This window comes from Vicia villosa, linkage group LG2, assembly GCF_029867415.1.
Source record: "Vicia villosa cultivar HV-30 ecotype Madison, WI linkage group LG2, Vvil1.0, whole genome shotgun sequence".
Lineage (NCBI taxonomy): Eukaryota > Viridiplantae > Streptophyta > Magnoliopsida > Fabales > Fabaceae > Vicia > Vicia villosa.
Window position 1 is genome coordinate 77,883,772 of NC_081181.1, and position 21,545 is coordinate 77,905,316.

General features: G+C 37.3%; 1 pseudogene; it reads left to right on the forward strand.

Annotated features, from left to right (window-relative positions):
• The first annotated feature begins 450 nt into the window (after positions 1 to 450).
• LOC131649410 (uncharacterized) lies at positions 451 to 19,116 on the forward strand (annotated as a pseudogene).
• Positions 19,117 to 21,545: the final 2,429 nt, after the last annotated feature.

Sequence of the window (21,545 nt, forward strand, 5' to 3'; positions counted from 1 at the left end):
AACGTGAGCGGAAGACAGTGATCCTGGCGGCGATTCCATGGATCGAGAAGCTAAACTGATACCATATTAGAAAGAGAGAAGATAGATGAACTTTGTATTTGAGTTACAATAGTTTGTTGTATTTCTGGAAAGTTAGTTACAGAAAGGTGCACAACTTGCTTTATATAGAGTCAAGCTGTGACCTGCAATAGTAGGTAACCCTAGGTACAACTGCCAGGTGTCAGTCTAAGGCTGACTGGCTTGCTTTCACATTCCTATTCTATTGAACACTCTAATATTTTGTGACAATTAGTTGCATCAATCTATTGACCACTGTGTTTCACCTACTCTCGCTCTGTTTCCAAATTTAAAAATACACCATGACTCAAATGTTTCTTCATATTTATTTTACCATTGGAACACATTTATACCAAACACATATAATTAATACAACCTATATTATTACACAGTATGATCCTCCTCAAGTATGCGGATGAATCTCCCAAAGTTGCTGATAGGCTCGACGGTATGCTTCTCCATTTCATTGTGTTTTCTGGTGATTTCATTCTTTATTAAACATTAGTATCTCTGTATCGGTGTCGGTGTTGTGTTCGGAGTGTTTGTGTTTCATAGGATAATATAAAGTATTGAGTTCTCAATGGTTAATAAGTGTGTACAATGTGGTAGCATTTGACAGACGAACTAGGGGCAGTGAAATTGGGTTTGAAGCTTCTCCATGAAAGGGCAAAACTTGGATCTTTTTGGTGGCCATATATCAGTAATCTCCCAGAAACTTACACTCTTCCGATATTTTTTTTCCTGGGAAAGACATCAAGAATTTGCAGTATGCTCCTATTCTTCACCAGGTACTATCCTGTTATTAATCGAGGGCTGAATCGTGAATTGTATATGAAATAATATTAATGTTTCATGGCCTCTGCCCTGCAATATGGCAGCTAATTTTTGTTGAATTTGTGAGGCAGGTAAGCAAAAAAATGTTGATTTCTTCTTAATTTTGAGAAAGAATTCAAGCGTGCATTAGTTGGTGTTACACTAGATAAAACTACGCCAAAATTGGCTTTTAAAAGCGCACCTACAACAGCGCTTATTCACAAAAGCGCTTTCGTAGGTTTGGTTAAAAACAAAATAAAAAAACATGCTAGAAAAGCGCTCTTAAAGGGGGGGCAATGAAAGCGCTTTTCAAAAGCGCTCTTATAGGAGGTGGGTATGAAAGCGCTTTCCAAAAGCGCTCTTAAAGGGTGGGGTATGACAGCGCTTTTCAAAAGCGCTCTTATAGGGGTCTTATAGGGGGTGGATATGAAAGCGCTTTTGAAAGCGCTCTTAAAGGGGGGGGGGGGGTTACGAAAGCGCTTTTAAAGAGAAAGCGCTGGTATAGAGTGGCCTATGAAAGCGCTTCTGAAAAGCGCTCTTGTAACCCTCATTAAATATTTTTAAAACTAAAACACGCTTTTTATTTTAATTTCCAGAAACATTCTGAAAGGTTCTTCTTCTTCCTCTCACGCTATTACTGTTCTTCCTCCATATTGCCACCGTCTAAACCACTCACCCTCACGTCTGAAATCAACATCTTCTTGCTGCTTCTGTTCAGGTAAAATCTTCCCACTATTTAGTAGAACTTGTAATTGCAAATGAAATTTCTGGTTTGGTTATGAGCAGATTCTTTAGTATATATATCTTGGTTTATGCAAACAACTCCAACCACAATGACCCTTTCATCCATACACTGCAAATTCAATTATTTTAGCTTTGGATGTATTGTTTTTAGTTTCATCTTAATCAATCTCTGGTGCACTTCTGGTGGTGATAATTTAATCCATTGTTTATAAAAAAAAATATTTTAGCTTTTGATATATTGTTTAGGGTTTCATCTTCATCAATTTTTCCTTTGTGTCTGTTTATAATTTGATGGGCATGGTATTTTGAAACGTAGACTATTTGTTTTTATGAGTGGATTTTTTTTTTATGATGAACAAACATTGTTGGTAATCTTAATTTTGGCAAGTGAAACATGAATCTAAACAAATAGTACAAACATTGTTGATAATCTTAAAATTTAAAATGATGAGATAATATTCTATTTACATAAAGACGAAAAATGATTCATTGTAGCTATTTCATAGCATTAAAATCGTAGAAATAGTTATATTTAAAAAAAATTAATATACTTATTTGTTTTTAAGATGTTAAGTAGTTGGTGCAAAAAAGAAAAACTATCTCTTGAATTTTACTATTTAAAAAAAATTAATATACTTATTTGTTTATAGTTCTATTTAATATCAATTTAGTGTCTCTCAACCAATTTTTTGGTTTGTGGACTTATATTACCTTGAAATAAGGTAATGTCTTCTTTAAGAAATCAGGTATTCTGATTAGGTATTCTATTATGATGATAGCTATTTATTATCTTGACAGAATTCCTGAGTACCTGATAGAGAAACCAAGAAGCTAAATTTGTTTAGCTTAATTAAGACATGGATAAGACATGGATGAATTCAAACCGATTGTCGAAAGAGTACGAGAAAGGGGTATGGAAATTCGTTGAGTTTGCGGTTGCGCACTCCGAAGACCCGCTTCGAATGCCGTGTCCTTGCTTGGGTTGCTGTTATGGGGATAAGGTTGACGGGAAACAGTTGGGATCCCATTTACTACGGTTTGGAATTGATAGAAGTTATACATGTTGGACATTGCATGGTGAGAAAAGTAACGGGAATGCTGGGTCGAGGTGTAATAGGAAGTATGCTTCAAACGACGATTGCACAGACACATACGATTGCGATCGAGTCGAAGAGATTGCAGAAGCGCTTGAAGAAGATCTTGCGGATTGTCCCAAAATGTTTGAGAGGTTGGTAAGCGATGCAGAGAAACCGTTGTATGATGGTTGTTCAAAATTCACAAGATTGTCTGCGGTGTTAAAGTTGTACAACTTAAAGGCGGACAATGGATGGTCGGATAAAAGTTTCACAGAGTTATTAGCCCTTATGAAAGATATGCTACCAGAGGATAATGTTCTTCCCAATCGAACGTATGAAGCCAAAAAGATGTTGTCCTCTATTGGCATGAGCTATGATAAGATACATGCATGTCCAAACGATTGCGTTTTGTTTCGAAACGAGTATGCAGCGTTGAATGAGTGTCCTAAATGTGGTGCCCCTCGATATAAGAAAAAGTTGTCTCCTGCTAAAGTCTTATGGTATTTTCCTATAATTCCGAGATTTAGAAGCATGTATCGTAGTGAGACCGATTCAAGACACTTGACTTGGCATGCAGATGAAAGAATTATTGATGGAAAGTTGCGACATCCGGCAGACTCACCACAATGGATAAAAGTTAATACTGATTATCCTGAATTTGGAAAAGAAGCAAGAAACCTTCGGTTGTCATTGTCTACTGATGGAATGAACCCGCATGGTATTCAAAGTATCTCGCATAGCACATGGCCTGTGATTCTTATGATCTATAACCTACCTCCGTGGCTATGTATGAAGCGTAAGTACATGATGTTATCTATGCTAATTTCTGGGCCTAAACAACCAGGGAATGACATAGACGTATACTTGGCACCCTTAATCGAAGATTTAAAGTTTTTGTGGGAGAACGGTGTGGAGGTTTACGATGGGTATAGGAAGGAAAGTTTCAACTTGAGGGCGATGTTGTTTGGAACAATTAATGATTTTCCAGCATACAGAAATCTATCCGGGTACAGCAATAAAGGTCAAAAGGCGTGTCCCGTTTGTGAAGATGAAACCGATACGACACGATTGGAGCTTTGTCAGAAGAATGTCTTTCTCGGCCATCGTAGATTCTTAAATTCTAATCATCACTACCGTGGTTGGAGAAAAGCATTCAACGGAAAGGCCGAACACGGTACAGCCCCGCCTTTTTTGTCAGGTGATCAAATTTTTTAAAAGGTGAAAGATGTGAGCACTCAGTTTTGCAAGCCTTTTGCACATTCACTTGTCAAGGGTGGGTGGAAGAAGAAGTCCATTTTTTTTGAACTTCCATATTGGAAGTCGTTGTACGTAAGACATTTCCTGGATGTTATGCATATTGAAAAAAAATGTATTTGACAGCATCATAGGTACGTTACTCAATATACAAGGAAAGTCTAAGGATGGCCTTAACATAAGGAAGGACATGGTAAACATGGGAATGAGAACTGAATTGGGACCCGTGACGAAAGGAAGACGAACATATCTGCCACCTGCTGTTTACACTCTATCTAGAAAGGAGAAGAAAACATTGTGTAAGTTTCTCAGTGAAGTTAAAGTTCCAGAAGGCTACTCTTCAGATATTAGAAGACTTGTGTCCATGAAAGACCTCAAGTTAAAGAGTTTGAAGACGCATGATTGTCATGTTATAATGGAACATTTTTTACCAATAGGTATACGTTCTATTCTTCCAGAAAAAGTAAGAAGCGCAATAACTAAGCTGTGTTTCTTCTTCAGGTCAATTTGCAGTAAGGTGGTCGATCCCGCGATCTTACCAACATTGCAAAAAGAGATAGTTGTTACTTTATGTGATCTTGAAATGTATTTTCCTCCCTCGTTTTTTGACATAATGGTTCATCTAGTCGTGCATCTTGTGAAAGAGACACAATTGTGCGGACCAGCTTATATGAGATGGATGTACCCTGCTGAACGTTATATGAAAATATTAAAAGGGTACGTGAAAAACAGAAGTCGACCGGAGGGTGAAGGATAGAAAAACACTTAGAAAGGGGGGGATTGAATAAGTGTGACTTAAAATCTTGAGCGATAAAAATAAAATGCACAATTATTTTTATCCTGGTTCGCTGTTAACGAAGCTACTCCAGTCCACCCCCGCAGAGATGATTTACCTCAACTGAGGATTTAATCCACTAATCGCACGGATTACAATGGTTTTCCACTTAGCCGCAACTAAGTCTTCCAGAGTCTTCTGATCACAACCTGATCACTCCAGGAACAACTGCTTAGTTCACTCCTAAGACTTTTCTAGAGTCTACTGATCAACACGATCACTCTAGGCTTAGTTCACTCCTAAGACTTTCTGCTCAGCCAACTGCCAAGACTTCCTGCTCAGCCAACTGCCAAGACTTCCTGCTCAGCTAACTGCTAAGACTTCCTAGAGTATACTGATCAACTGATCACTCTAGTTCCTTACAACTTAATGTAATCTATTCAAGAGTTTACAAATGCTTCTTAAAAGCGATAATCACAACTGTGATATTTCTCTTACAATTTAAGCTTAATCTCACTAAGATATTACAACAGCAATGTAGTGAGCTTTGATGAAGATGAAGATTCTGAGTTTTGATTTGAACAGAGTTTCAGCAAGTTAATTTGAATTGTATTGGTGCGAAAATCGTTAACCTTGCTTCTCATCAGAACTTCATATTTATAGGCGTTGAGAAGATGACCGTTGAATGCATTTAATGCTTTGCGTGTTCCGTACAGCTTTGCATTTAATGTTATACGCTTTTGTCAACTACCTCGAGCCTTGTTCACGCTGTGTCTACTGACGTAGCCTTTAGTAGCTTTAACGTTCCTTTTGTCAGTCAGCGTAGTCTGCCACGTGTACTTCCTTCTGATCTGATGTTTGTGAATACGACGTTTGAATATCATCAGAGTCAAACAGCTTGGTGCACAGCATCTTCTGATCTTCTGACCTTGAAGTGCTTCTGAGCGTGATACCATCTTCTGATCTTCAGTGCTTCTGATCTCATGTTCTTCTGATGCTTCCATAGACCCATGTTCTGATTCTGCTTCGACCATCTTCTGATGTCTTGCCAGACCATGTTCTGATGTTGCATGCTGAACCATTTGAGACACATCTTCTGAGCGCTGAATTATGCGTACTCTTTATATATATTTCCTGAAAGGGAAATTGCATTGGATTAGAGTACCATATTATCTTAAGCAAAATTCATATTATTGTTATCATCAAAACTAAGATAATTGATAAGAACAAATCTTGTTCTAACAATCTCCCCCTTTTTGATGATGACAAAAACATATATAAATGATATGAATTTGCGATCAGAAAGAGTAGACGGCAAAAGACAAATTACACAGCTATAGCATAAGCATATGAATATGTCTCCCCCTGAGATTAACAATCTCCCCCTGAGATAAATAATCTCCCCCTGAAATAAATACTCGAAGAACTTTAATAAAAGACTTCCCTGATTATTTCGGTAGAGACGATCATATGAGCTTCTGCCTTCAGAGAATCCATAGCTTCTGACTTCTGCTTCCATTGGACAGCTTCAGAACTTGAATTTCTTTGATCTTCAGAACATTCACAGCTTCTGACTTCTGCTTCCATTCAGGACAGCTTCAGAACTTGAATTTCTGGATCTTTTAGAACATTCACATCTTCTGATTTCTGCTTCCCTCGGATAGCTTCAGAACTTTGAATTTCTACTAACATCACTTCATGCTAGATTTGTATCAGAACATTGTTGAATGTACCAGAGCATCATCTGAGCATCTCTACATCCTGAAATGTTACAGAACAAAAACTAAACGACAAAAGTCAGCATGAACGAGTTAGAACATAAAATGTATATTCAAATACATGATGTGTATCAGAGCCAAATGTATCAGAGCATTTTAGGCTAAAAACATGTATCAAAGCAAATAATGTATCAGAGCCATAACATTATGTGTATCAGGGCAAATAGAATTTTGTCAGAACAGGATAGACAATGATATTCAAATTCTATTATCAGTGCTTCTGATTCATTCTTCTTTCTTGCTTCTGATCTCTGAAGCTTGACAGCACTCAGCTTGCTTCAGTTTCAATGGTTTTGCTTCTAGTGTTTGCTTTGAAGATTCACTTCACTTCTTTGTACCTGCAAAACACTTAAACCATATAGAACTTGCAGTTCTTGTTAGTGAATGTGTGGGAGCCTTTACCCAGCAACTGATAGATTTAATCAAATCATTTATCATTTATCTTTCTCCCCCTTTTTGTCATAACATCAAAAAGTATATATAAAAAGATTCAGATGAATAAAACGACAAAAGAAAACATTTACTGGAATGTAAAACACAAGGAAACTTTTTCATTGATAAATCAAAAAAGGATTACAAAAGATGTGCAACAAAGAAAAATAAAACTACTGAGACCAAATCCTAGGACCCTAGCTAAGACCACGTCTGTGCCAGCATGCCATGAAGGAGTGAAACGCCTCATTGACTGCTTCTAGGGCTTTCAGGCGAGGGATCAGGGAGACTTGGTCCTGCAGCAGATCTTCCACCACCTTTTCCAGAGACAACATCCTCAGCGGGTGAAGATGAAGAGATGTCTTCAGAAGAGATTAAGGGAGAGGAAAAATCAGAGGAAGCTGAGTCTTGAAGGTCGAGAGATGAGGAAGAAGATGGAGATGATGGAGGGCTTTCACCAGGAGGATGAAACACACGTCTAGAATAATTTCCAGACAGCATTGCTTCGAAAGGATTCACCTTGAGAGGATCATAGGTGATTTTAATCTTTTTGGGTTTGGAAGGTGATGTTTCAACAGCTTTTCGTTTGTTGTTTCTATCATTCTCATTATTTGCTGGTTTTGAAGAAGAATTCATGATGAGTTTGCAAAAAAAATGAACAGGTAGGGTTTGATAAGGAAGAGAGGGAGAGACAATCTTTAAGAAGGAAACAAGGAGATAGGAAACCGAAAACCATGTTGAAGAGAATTTAAAGGAAAATAAAATGAAACGAATGATGAAAAGCATTTAATGTTACGTGACGTGAGGAGAGATAATAAAGACGAATGAGGTGACTAGCACAGTTACCTATGGTCGGCGTCCCTTCAACTGCACGCGCGCTTATCCATGAATAGTAACGGCAGGTTTACCATCCCGAGATAAAGCGTAACAGCTGTTTTGCTTTACAAGATGTTCTGAATCAACTTAGACAATGAAACGTTAGTAATAACCGAATCATAATTTCTAAACGAATTCAATCAGAACTTCTGATTAAAAAAAATATTCCACATTCATTTCAGAAGATACTCATACATGAGAAATTCTCATCTTCTCATTCTGGGCATAAATCCATACTGATGTTCTTCAGAATGAACTTAAACCTATCTTCAGCCAGGGGTTTTGTAAAGATATCAGCCCATTGATGGTCTGTATCAACAAAGTTTAAAGATATAACACCCTTCTGAACATAGTCCCTTATGAAATGATGTTTTATCTCAATATGTTTAGCTTTTGAATGAAGAATAGGATTCTTAGATAAACATATAGCAGAAGTATTATCACAGAATATAGGAATGTTACTCTCAAATATCTGATAATCTTCTAACTGACTTTTCATCCAGAGCATCTGTGTACTACAACCAGCAGCTGCGACATATTCTGCTTCTGTGGTTGATAGAGCAATGGTTGCTTGCTTCTTGCTGTACCAGGAGATTAAGTGACTTCCAAGAAATTGGCAACTTCCTGAAGTACTTTTTCTTTCAATTCTGTCTCCAGCATAATCAGCATCGCAGAATCCTACTAAGTTGTATTCTTTAGATTTTCTGTAAACTAAACCAACATTAGTAGTACCTTTCAGATACCTTAGAATCCTCTTAACAGCAGTTAAATGAGATTCTCTAGGATCCGATTGGAATCTAGCACACAAACAAACACTGAACAGAATGTCAGGTCTAGAAGCAGTCAGATATAGAAGAGATCCAATCATACCTCTGTATAGCTTCTGATCTACCTTCTTACTTACCTCATCCTTACCTAGGATGCATGTTGGATGCATAGGAGTTTTGGCTTCTTTGCAGTCTAGAAGATTGAACTTCTTCAGAAGTTCCTTCACATACTTGGTTTGGTGAACATATGTTCCTTCTGATGTTTGATTTATTTGTATTCCAAGGAAATACTTGAGTTCTCCCATCATGCTCATTTCAAACTCAGCCTGCATAGACTTAGCAAACTCCTTTCCAAGTGTAGCATTAGATGTTCCAAAAATAATATCATCTACATATATTTGACAAATTAAAATATCCTTTTCAAAGGTTTTACAAAAGAGAGTAGTGTCCACTTTTCCTCTAGTGAAACCATTATCTAGAAGGAAAGAACTTAAGCGTTCATACCAAGCTCTGGGAGCCTGTTTCAATCCATACAATGATTTCTTAAGTTTAAAAACATGATTGGGAGACATAGAGTCTTCAAAACCAGGAGGTTGATGGACATAAACTTCTTCATCTATATAACCATTTAAGAAGGCACTCTTAACATCCATCTGATAGAGAATGATGTTATGTTGAGTGGCAAAAGAAATTAATAGACGAATAGACTCTAACCTGGCCACTGGTGCAAAGGTTTCTGTGTAGTTAATCCCTTCTTGCTGACTATAACCCTGAGCCACCAGTCTGGCTTTGTTCCTTACCACTTCACCTTTCTCACTAAGCTTGTTTCTGAAGACCCATTTTGTACCGATTATATTGAATCCATCTGGTCTAGGAACAAGATCCCAAACATCATTCCTTGTAAACTGATTTAGTTCTTCTTGCATAGCAATTATCCAGTCTGGATCTTCTAGAGCATGATCAACAGAAGTTGGCTCGATCAAAGATACAAGACCTAATTGACAGTCTGCATTGTTCCTAAGGAATGCTCTTGTTCTGATTGGATCATCCTTCTTTCCAAGAATGACATCTTCTGAATGACCAGAGATGAGTCTGGATGATCTTCTGACAGATGGTTCTTCAGAAATACTTAGATCCTCCAGAGAAGTTGTTACTTGATCTTCAGATTCTTTGCTTCTGAGGAGCTCTGCTTCTGATGCGTTGCTTCTTGGCTCAACAACTTCTGATATGTCAATATCACAACCTGCAAAATTATCAACTTGCTTTGGTTTTTCAGAACCAAGCTTATCATCAAACCTGATATTGATTGATTCTTCTACAACCAATGTTTCAGTATTGTATACCCTGTAGCCTTTTGAGCGTTCAGAATATCCAAGAAGGAAACACTTTTGAGCTTTGGAATCAAACTTACCAAGATGATCTTTAGTGTTCAGAATAAAGCATACACATCCAAAAGGATGGAAATATGAAATGTTGGGCTTTCTATTCTTCCACAATTCATAGGGAGTCTTATTTAGAATAGGTCTGATAGAGATTCTATTCTGAATATAACATGCAGTGTTTATTGCTTCTGCCCAGAAATGCTTAGCCATATTGGTTTCATTGATCATGGTTCTGGCCATTTCTTGAAGAGTCCTATTCTTTCGTTCTACAACCCCATTTTGCTGTGGAGTTCTAGGACAAGAGAAATCATGGGCAATACCATTTTCTTTGAAGAATTCTTCAAAGGATTTGTTCTCAAATTCACCACCATGATCACTTCTGACCTTTATGATTTTACACTCTTTTTCAGATTGAATCTGAATGCAGAAATCAAAGAACACTGAATGAGTCTCATCCTTGTGTTTTAAGAATTTTACCCATGTCCAGCGGCTATAATCATCTACGATGACTAATCCATATTTCTTTCCTCTGACAGATGCTGTTTTGACTGGTCCAAACAGATCAATGTGCAAGAGTTCTAATGGCCTTGAGGTAGAAACAACATTCTTAGACTTGAATGCAGGTTTGGAGAACTTGCCCTTCTGACATGCTTCACAAAGAGCATCTGATTGGAATTTCAGATTAGGGAGTCCTCTGACAAGATTCAGTTTGTTAATTTGAGAGATCTTTCTCAAACTAGCAAGACCTAATCTCCTGTGCCAGACCCACTGCTCTTCAGAAACAGACATAAGACAAGTCACCTTCTGACTCATAAGATCTTGCAGATCTGTCTTATAAATGTTGTTCTTCCTCTTGCCTGTAAATAGGATTGAGCCATCCTTCTGATTTACAGCCTTGCAAGACTCTTGATTAAAGATTATATCATAACCATTGTCACTTAATTTGACTGATAGATAAAAGGTTATGTGTTAATCCTTCTACAAGAAGTACATTAGAGATGGAAGGAGAGTTACCAGATTTTATAGTTCCAGAGCCAATTATCTTGCCCTTCTGATCTCCTCCGAACTTGACTTCTCCTCCAGACTTAAGCACCAGGTCTTGGAACATAGACCTTCTTCCTGTCATGTGTCGTGAGCATCCAGAGTCCAGGTACCATGACATGTTGTGCTTTGTCCTTCTTGCAGCCAAGGATATCTGCAATAGGAATAATCTTATCCTTAGGTACCCACATCTTTTTGGGTCCTTTCTTGTTAGATTTTCTCAAGTTCTGATTGAACTTGGGTTTAACATTGTAAGCAATAGGAGGAACATCATGATAATTCTTAATGTGAGTTTCATGATATTTCCTAGGTTGTGTCACATGCTTCTTAGTGTGTGTACTGTGAAAACTTTGTGCATGTGAAGTGTGCCTAATATCATGTGAGTGGCCATACTTGAACTGATCATACAATGGCTTGTATGTAATTTTCATTTCATCAACAGGTTCAAGTTTGTATGGGGTTTCACCCTCATAACCAATGCCAACTCTTTTGTTTCCAGACACAGCATATATCATAGAAGCTAGCTGACTTCTGCCAATACTTCTAGATAGAAACTTCCTGAAACTTAAATCATATTCTTTCAGAATATGGTTCAGACTGGGAGTGGATTTTTCTGAATCCGAAGGAGATCCAACATTATTGGATAATTTTAAAAGTTTTTCCTTTAATTCAGAATTCTCCAACTCAAGCTTCTTTGTTTCAAATTCAAATTGCTTTTTCAGCTTTTTGTATTTGAGACTGATCTGAGACTTGAGTTCCAGAAGTTCAGTTAGACCGGAAACTAACTCATCTCTAGTAAGTTCAGAAAATACCTCTTCAGAATCTGATTCTGATGTAGATTCTGATCCGTCATCTTCTGTCGCCATCAGCGCACAGTTGGCCTGCTCATCTTCTGAATCATCTTCTGACTCATCCCAGGTTGCCATAAGACCTTTCTTCTTATGAAACTTTTTCTTGGGACTTTCCTTCTGAAGATTTGGACATTCATTCTTGTAGTGTCCAGGCTCATTGCATTCATAGCACATGACCTTCTTCTTGTCAAATCTTCTTTCATCAGAAGATTCTCCACGTTCAAATTTCCTTGAACTTCTGAAGCCTCTGAACTTCCTTTGCTTGGTCTTCCAGAGTTGATTTAGCCTTCTGGAAATCATGGACAGTTCATCTTCTTCTTCAGATTCTGATTCTTCAGGATCTTCTTCTCTAGCCTGAAAAGCGTTAGTGCATTTCTTGATATTAGATTTTAATGCAATAGACTTACCTTTCTTTTGAGGCTCATTTGCGTCCAGCTCAATCTCATGGCTTCTCAAGGCACTGATAAGCTCTTCCAGAGAAACTTCATTCAGATTCTTCGCAATCTTGAATGCAGTCACCATCGGACCCCATCTTCTGGGTAAGCTTCTGATGATCTTCTTTACATGATCAGCCTTGGTGTATCCTTTGTCAAGAACTCTCAATCCAGCAGTCAGAGTTTGAAATCTCGAAAACATCTTTTCAATGTCTTCATCATCCTCCATCTTGAAGGCTTCATACTTCTGGATTAAGGCAAGAGCTTTTGTCTCCTTGACTTGAGCATTTCCTTCATGAGTCATTTTCAAGGACTCATATATGTCATAGGCCGTTTCCCTGTTAGATATCTTCTCATACTCAGCATGAGAGATAGCATTCAGCAAAACAGTTCTACATTTATGATGATTCCTGAAAAGCTTCTTTTGGTCATCATTCATTTCTTGCCTTGACAGCTTCACGCCTCTGGCATTTACTGGATGTTTGTAACCATCCATCAGAAGATCCCATAGATCACCATCTAGACCCAGAAAGTAACTCTCCAGTTTATCTTTCCAGTATTCAAAGTTTTCACCATCAAATACCGGCGGTCTAGTATAACCATTGTTACCGTTGTATTGCTCAGCAGAGCCAGATGTAGATGCAGATGTAGGTATAGTCCTTTCACTTTCATCAACCATCTTTTAAATGAAGCGTTTTTCTCTTCCTGAATCTTTTCTAAACACGGTTAAGTGCTTGCACCTTAGAACCGGCGCTCTGATACCAATTGAAGGATAGAAAAACACTTAGAAAGGGGGGGATTGAATAAGTGTGACTTAAAATCTTGAGCGATAAAAATAAAATGCACAATTATTTTTATCCTGGTTCGCTGTTAACGAAGCTACTCCAGTCCACCCCCGCAGAGATGATTTACCTCAACTGAGGATTTAATCCACTAATCGCACGGATTACAATGGTTTTCCACTTAGCCGCAACTAAGTCTTCCAGAGTCTTCTGATCACAACCTGATCACTCCAGGAACAACTGCTTAGTTCACTCCTAAGACTTTTCTAGAGTCTACTGATCAACACGATCACTCTAGGCTTAGTTCACTCCTAAGACTTTCTGCTCAGCCAACTGCCAAGACTTCCTGCTCAGCCAACTGCCAAGACTTCCTGCTCAGCTAACTGCTAAGACTTCCTAGAGTATACTGATCAACTGATCACTCTAGTTCCTTACAACTTAATGTAATCTATTCAAGAGTTTACAAATGCTTCTTAAAAGCGATAATCACAACTGTGATATTTCTCTTACAATTTAAGCTTAATCTCACTAAGATATTACAACAGCAATGTAGTGAGCTTTGATGAAGATGAAGATTCTGAGTTTTGATTTGAACAGAGTTTCAGCAAGTTAATTTGAATTGTATTGGTGCGAAAATCGTTAACCTTGCTTCTCATCAGAACTTCATATTTATAGGCGTTGAGAAGATGACCGTTGAATGCATTTAATGCTTTGCGTGTTCCGTACAGCTTTGCATTTAATGTTATACGCTTTTGTCAACTACCTCGAGCCTTGTTCACGCTGTGTCTACTGACGTAGCCTTTAGTAGCTTTAACGTTCCTTTTGTCAGTCAGCGTAGTCTGCCACGTGTACTTCCTTCTGATCTGATGTTTGTGAATACGACGTTTGAATATCATCAGAGTCAAACAGCTTGGTGCACAGCATCTTCTGATCTTCTGACCTTGAAGTGCTTCTGAGCGTGATACCATCTTCTGATCTTCAGTGCTTCTGATCTCATGTTCTTCTGATGCTTCCATAGACCCATGTTCTGATTCTGCTTCGACCATCTTCTGATGTCTTGCCAGACCATGTTCTGATGTTGCATGCTGAACCATTTGAGACACATCTTCTGAGCGCTGAATTATGCGTACTCTTTATATATATTTCCTGAAAGGGAAATTGCATTGGATTAGAGTACCATATTATCTTAAGCAAAATTCATATTATTGTTATCATCAAAACTAAGATAATTGATAAGAACAAATCTTGTTCTAACAGAGGGCTGTATTGCCGAACGATACGTTGTTGAAGAAGCGGTTGAGTTTTGTACTGAATATCTGTCAAATGTTCAATCTATTGGACTCCCTAAATCTCATATTGTCGAAAAAAAAGAAGGAAAAAGGCTAATTGGAAATAAAGTTGTGACAATATCAATGGTCGAACGGGATCAAGCGCACTTGTATGTTCTGCACAATGAGATTGAGGTTGAGCCGTAGATTGTAAGCTTATTAATAGTGTACTAATGTGCTTTACTTTGTTTGATACAGGCTCAATGGCTTCAGATAAAGATGCTCCACCTGCAAACTCACAAGAAAACTCACAAGAAAGAGATGCTCCGGATACAAATGCTCCACCTGATACTGAAGCAAAAGAAGTTGCACGAGGCATCACGATTATGAAGGGAATCATACGACATAGAGACCAAGGATTAGTATACCCTTTGGAATGGAATTCTGAAAACCAACCAATTGGTCCTAATTCTGCAAAGTTGACAAGTTACATTGGTACACTTGTTCGTATGCATATTCCAATCTCCGTAGCTAAATGGAATATGAAGAGTGACGACTTGGATAATAAAAAAAGGCGATTTGGGAAGAGCTTCAGGTATATACCATATATGGTTGTTGTTATTATATTGACGATAAATTGTTTACATTACTTATACTAACACACTATGCGTATGTTTTTTTGCAGAGGACCTTTGACATACCAGATGAGCGTAGACGGTACATACTTAGTTTGGCCGGAAAAAGATATAGAGGGTGGAAAACTTTTTTGACAAATAACTATCTTAAGGATAAAGATGGAAACTTTCTTGAAGAGGCGCCGGGAAGACCACTAAAGTATAAGATCTTCATTGATGAAGAAGATTGGGTTAAGTTTGTAAATTAAAGAGATGAAGCTTTTCGGAAAAGGAGTGTCACAAATAGCGCGAGAGCATCAAAACCCGCATATCCATACAAAAAAGGGCGTATGGGATATGCACGCTTGGAGGATAAAATTGTAAGTAAATAGAAATGCGTTTTAATTAATTGTCTAAATGTGTTTTATTTGACGATTTTGCGATTTGTGTCAATGCATAGTTAGAGGAGTCTAAAAGTGAGGAAACCTCACTTCCTGTACATGTGTTGTGGAGGGAAGCTCGGGTGGGCAAGAATCAAGCCGTCGATCCCGAAGTTCAGAGAGTGTATACTGAATGTGTAAGTATAATAATGTGTCTTTATTTAAATCAAATGTTTTTTAATATATAAATGATTTTTTATCTCCACTAATAATTATTGAAATATAAATGAATTACAGGAGACCTTGTCGCAATCGGTGTCCACCGGTGAGGATCATGATGATAGGAGCGTACTTAGTAGAGCCCTACATGCTCCTGAGTATCCCGGTCGGGTGAGGGGTAAGGGTCATGGTGTGACTCCAACCTCTTATTACAAGAATCCTAGGAGAAGAAATCCTTCAAATGAAGAAGTGTTGCAAAAATTGCAGGAATTGCAAGCACAAGTCTCTGCATTGCAAAGAGATAAAGATTTGTATATGAGAGAAAAGTGCAATACTGCATCGGTGAGAGAAACTAGTGATAAAGCTAGTTTCAACGGTCAAAGAAAATTTCCCGAGGTATTTCTTACAAATTGTTCTATTTCCTTACAAATTGTTCTATTTTGTTAACGATAATGACTTTATATTTACTATTGGTTTAGGGCATTTCTTCTTGCCAACTATTCTTATCGGCACCGTGTTATCGCCTAGTTGGCAAGGGAAAAGTGCACAACACTGAGGGAGATTTACTTCACCATAGACCGCTCCCGGATGGACACCTGAAAGTATCGGTGGATGTTGTAGTAGATCATGATGCGATGCTACCGGTACCTGACATGGTCTCAGAGACGACATTGCTGCGAGATGCAATAGGATCATTTGTTGCATGGCCCTCGGAGCTCATTGTCATTAGTGATGAGGTATATTGAAAACGATTAAGAAATCATTTAGTTTTCGAATGTCAATTCTAAACCGTTTATTAATTATTTTTTACATTTTAATTTTAGACTGCTCCTATAAAACCCACAGTTAAGGGTAAAGGGATTTTACAGGAGGAGGAGTCCGTTGCATCACTAAAAGAGGTACATTTAAAGTGTTAATAATTAATCTGAATCTAAATCTGCATGATTTTATATTTTACCTAACTTATATGATTTTTAGGCATCCGCTCGGGAGTCACAACAAGTGACGCAGCAAGTTTGTACCGTACCACCCACTGGTCCTCCGAAGCCAGCGGGAAAAAAAGGCGGTGCTTTTGTGCCTCGGTACCGGTCGACGCTCGCAACAATGGTTGATATGTCCGATTTGAAGGATGGTGCTTTACGTGAAATCGTTATGGATGAGAGTGTCTTCGGTATTGAATTCAAGTCACTTATTACACTTGATGACTTGGAGGAGATTTTTAAGCATGATCAACTAGGCGTCAATAACATGCACTCATACATCCGGTAATATTCCCTCATCTGATATATTATTTAATTAGTCCCACAATATAATTTATTTACACATTTCAATGAAAATAATCTAATGTTTATTATGTTTTTATTTAAGGTTGTTGTATGACAGAGTGTTGCGCGGGACTCTGTTGTCTAACAGATTCCGTTTCGTGTCTTCCGCCCACTGCAGCGGAATGGCAATTGCTTCGGAACGGGAATCAGTTAGACACCGATTAGTCGATAGATTCATGTCCACTGGCAATACAGAATGTCTGCATCTTTGGGCGTATAATACCCGACCAGTAGGGTTAGTTTCTCATTCTTTGTTCATCTAATCTCTGTTTCTTTTGTGTATAGCAAAATTTTCATATAACCTATTGTTTTTATTTATAGAGCACACTGGTTGTTGCTTGCTATCAACCCTATAAGGGAAGTCGTGTATTATCTGAATTCGGTAAATGGTGAATGGACCAATTATCCGGCCATGAAGGACATCGTTGATTTGTAAGTGGGGTCGTTCTAAATATATATTCGTGTATATTTATATATATATTTACTTATTTTTGGGATTGATCTAAACATATGCTTTTATATATTTGTTAATTAGATCAATACAAGTGTTCCGAAGTCAACGGGACGCACAGGTATCCCGAACTAAATCTAGCAACATTACTTGGATCCAAGTGCAGGTACATTATTTTTCACAATGTTGCTTATAATATATTTATGCTACTTGATAAAACAATGCACAACTATAGAATCTTATTTGTTTTTCTATGTAGTGTCCGCAACAGCGAAACAGTTACGATTGCGGATACTTTGTATTGAGGTTTATGAAAGAAATCCTTCGGGCAAATCAATTAGAGATTCCGCTCACGGTATGAATTTATAACTTAAGATAATTTCATATAACTTATTACATTTAACTAAATGTATCATTCATATTTTGTTTTTGTTTTGTAGTACCTTGACGAATTCCGTGCCGCTACATACCCGAAACTTAAGTTGGAAGAAATAAAAGAGGATTTGAGTCATTTTTATATTAAGCGCTTTTTCATGTAGGATTTGTGTCGATTTACTTACAATTTTATATAATATTATTGATGTTGTAATATATGATGTATATATATAATTTTGGATATTATTTTGGTATATATATTGTCTTACTGATGGCTGAAATAATATCGTCGAAAATAAATTACAGGTCGAAAATAAATTACAGGTCGAAAATATTACAGGTCAAAATATTACAGGTCGACTGGGAGGATTAAATTACAGGCTGCACATTAAAAAACCTCACCAACCTACTAAAGCGCTTCTTAGTAAAAGCGCTGCCAAAGATTAATAAAAAAGAATTAAAAAAAAAAAAAAACGCAACATACGAAAGCGCTTTTGGAAAAGCGCTCTTATAGGGTGGGCTTTAAGAGCGCTTTTTCCTAAAAAGCGCTCTTAAAGGCCACCCTATGAGAGCGCTTTTCCAAAAGCGCTTTCGTATGTTGCTTTTTTTTTTTTTAACTCTCACAGGGGGGGCTATAAGAGCGCTTTTCTGGAAAAAGCGCTCTTAAAGGGGGGCCTACGAGAGCGCTTTTTCCAGGAAAACGCTCTTATAGGGGGACCTACGAGAGCGCTTTTTCCAGAAAAGCGCTCTTATAGGGGGGCCTACCAGAGCGCTTTCAGAAGCGCTTTTGTAGGCTACGCCAGCGCAGCCTTTAACAGCGCTTTTAAGCGCTCTTAAAGCCCAAAAAAAGCGCTCTTGTAGGGCTTCCGTGTTGTAGTGTAAGCATCCTTTTAGTGGTCAAGAAGTGGATGCTTCATCTCTGGGATGGGCGATATCAGCAGCTTCATTTAGAGCATTCAAGTTACATGGTAACAAGAATTAAAATGGGATAAACTTTGATATACCTATGATGCTTCCTCTAATTGACATGTGTAATCATAGTTTTCATCCGAATGCTAGAATTGTTCAGGAACAAGAAACTAGTAGCGCAAACATGTGGGTGAAGGCATGTCTCTTTTTACTCGGGCAAATCAAAGTATGCTTTTTAGAAACAAATATTGATTTAATCTTTGCTGGCGAATTCAATCTTTGCATTAGGTTGTGGCTGAGAAAGTAATCAAGGAATATGACCCTTTATTACTCTGCTATGGTTGTTTAAACAATGGTCTTTTCCTTCTTGATTACTGATTCGTGATACAATCAAACCCTTATGACTGTATCGAGCTCAGATATGACGGTGCTCTTTTGGAAGCTGCAAGCACGGCAACATGAGTTTCTTCACCAAATTTCTCCACAACTAAATCTAGCTGGAGAAGCTCCTGATCTCAAGGTCTGTTCCACAAAACTCTACCACTGTTCTACCCAAGAGTTTTTATTAGTTTTGTTGAAGCTTTTTGTCTCAGTAAATTGCTAAAGGATTTCTTATTAATTTCTTACTTTACCACTTTATATTTTAGGAACGCTTATCTAGACTTGAAGCTGACATCAATAGTAAAAATGGTAGGTGCTGAGTACACAACACAAAAGAATAGTGTTTTTAGTGTGAAGTCCATTCCTAATATTATGAGCATAAATTACATTTCTATAAAACTAGGAATGAGGAACACTTGAAAATGGTTAATGATCTTCAGTCAAAGATAGAAGCTGCAAATGTTGAGTTAGTTTAAGAAAAACAAAAGGTTTAACTCATTTCAACTCACCGACTTTTATATTATTGTAATGGGTTGTATCATTTTAATGATGATTTGACTTTTTTAGGCTCAGGTGCTTGCTGCAGAAAATGAAAAACTTCAATACCGTATAGTTCATCTTCTGCGATCCCTCAAGAATGTTGATCTGAAATTCGAGCAAGTTAGTATTGCCAGTTTTTCGTTCAATTCATTATATATATATATATATATATATATATATATATATATATATATATAAAAATTGGTACAAGAACAAGTGTTTTTGGAATGAGCTATATATAACTCTTTTTATCATTTCTTGTGTTGTTCACCTCTAATAGCTCTTTAGTATAGTTATTCATTGTTCTGGCGTGGTCCTGTCTGGATAACTTCCCCAAGGCCATAATATTTGTAGTAGAAGCCAACATATCTGAAGTTACGTCTACCCTGTTCTCAAAACCGACTTTTGACCCCACGTCAACTATGTGCTTGGCATAAAAGCAGAAATTATGTTCAGCAATAGTTGACATCATCATTTGCTCATCATACCAACTAAATGTGGCATCATCAGCCAGGAAAATTGGAGGTTCCATAATACCCTGCACATTTAGAGTATTATAACGAGAGCAAGGATACCATACAATTTAAGAAAAACAAAATTTTCAAGGTACTTACACACTGTTTTTATTGGTGATTACGAAACAATAAGTCAGCTTCTGAATTAGATCGCTCAACCCACTAGCAAGTTTAACAACTTCAACAACACCTATATGCTCTGAGGTGGCATGCTGTCTTAAATCTGTTCGAAAATCACGAAGTTTCCTCCACAAATTTTGCACCATATCTATCTCAATAGATGGACAGTCCACAAAATTTGACTCCAACTTTAAATCAGTTTGACTGCACTGATCCATCGTGTTATAAACAGATGCATATGCAATTTTCATGTTCACATCAGTAAAATCTTGTGAAGTTTATCTTGGAGAAGATTTGTGAATTTTATTATTCACCAACAAATCTTGATCTTTAGGAACTTTGGCCATGGGCTAATATCACAGGGGCTTACGATGATGAAATCTCAGCAGCCAGAGCATATGATTTAGCTGCATTAAAGTACTGGGGAACATTGACTGTCACCAATTTTCCTTTATGATGATATTTATATGTCTAAATATTGTGGCACGCATATTTTACGTGATGCTTCCATGAATATTATTCATGTTCTTTATACTTCCAACAGGTTGCAGAGTATGAAGAAGAAGTACAAATAATGCAAACTATGACAAAAGAGGAGTACTTGGCCACTTTAAGAAGGTAAGAGTATTGACTTTCGGGTGCAAGTGATAAGAGTACTTCTTTTCTGCAAGGATACACTTGAGAATATTGGAAAAATGGTTGATATTTTTGTGCAAATTTTTGGGTTTGTGAGAGTATGGTTTTGATTCTGATGTCTTTCTTTTTTATTTGAATCATTTAGAGGAATTTGTGGAGTGTGATGTTATGCATAAGGCTGTTATATCTCTGCTGAAGCAGGATGTAAAAGGTAATTTATTTTTTTAATGTCAAGTATAAAAGACTGTGGTTGTTAAATGCTATGTCAAGAATAGCAGAGTTATTTTGTTATATTTTCCTGTCAATTTCTGTTACAAAAGTTAGTCATGAACCTGACATTAGTTAATCAGTTATGAGAGCTGCGGGATTTTCCTTTTTGAACTGATGCTGGATTTCCTATTATGCCTAATGACGGTTGTGTTTTTCTCTGATCATTCATCATAAAGAGATGAGAAAGTTTCATGCTTTATTAATTTTAATGAACACAATTCAAATGGGTCACAATTCCAATTATGTTTATGTACCAATCTTTCATTGTTTGACACTTGCAGTAGATGAAATGACAAGAGTGATTTGGAGGATGATGAAAGATAAGGTGGAATCTGTTAGAAAATTTTGTTAGTGATTTTCTCTATCTACAAGTTTCTGTTCATTCGTTAGTTAGAGAACTGAACTAATATGTTCTACTACTAGCAATATTGTTGTTTGTGTTCTACTGCCGCGTGCTCCTGATATATAATAATGAAACTA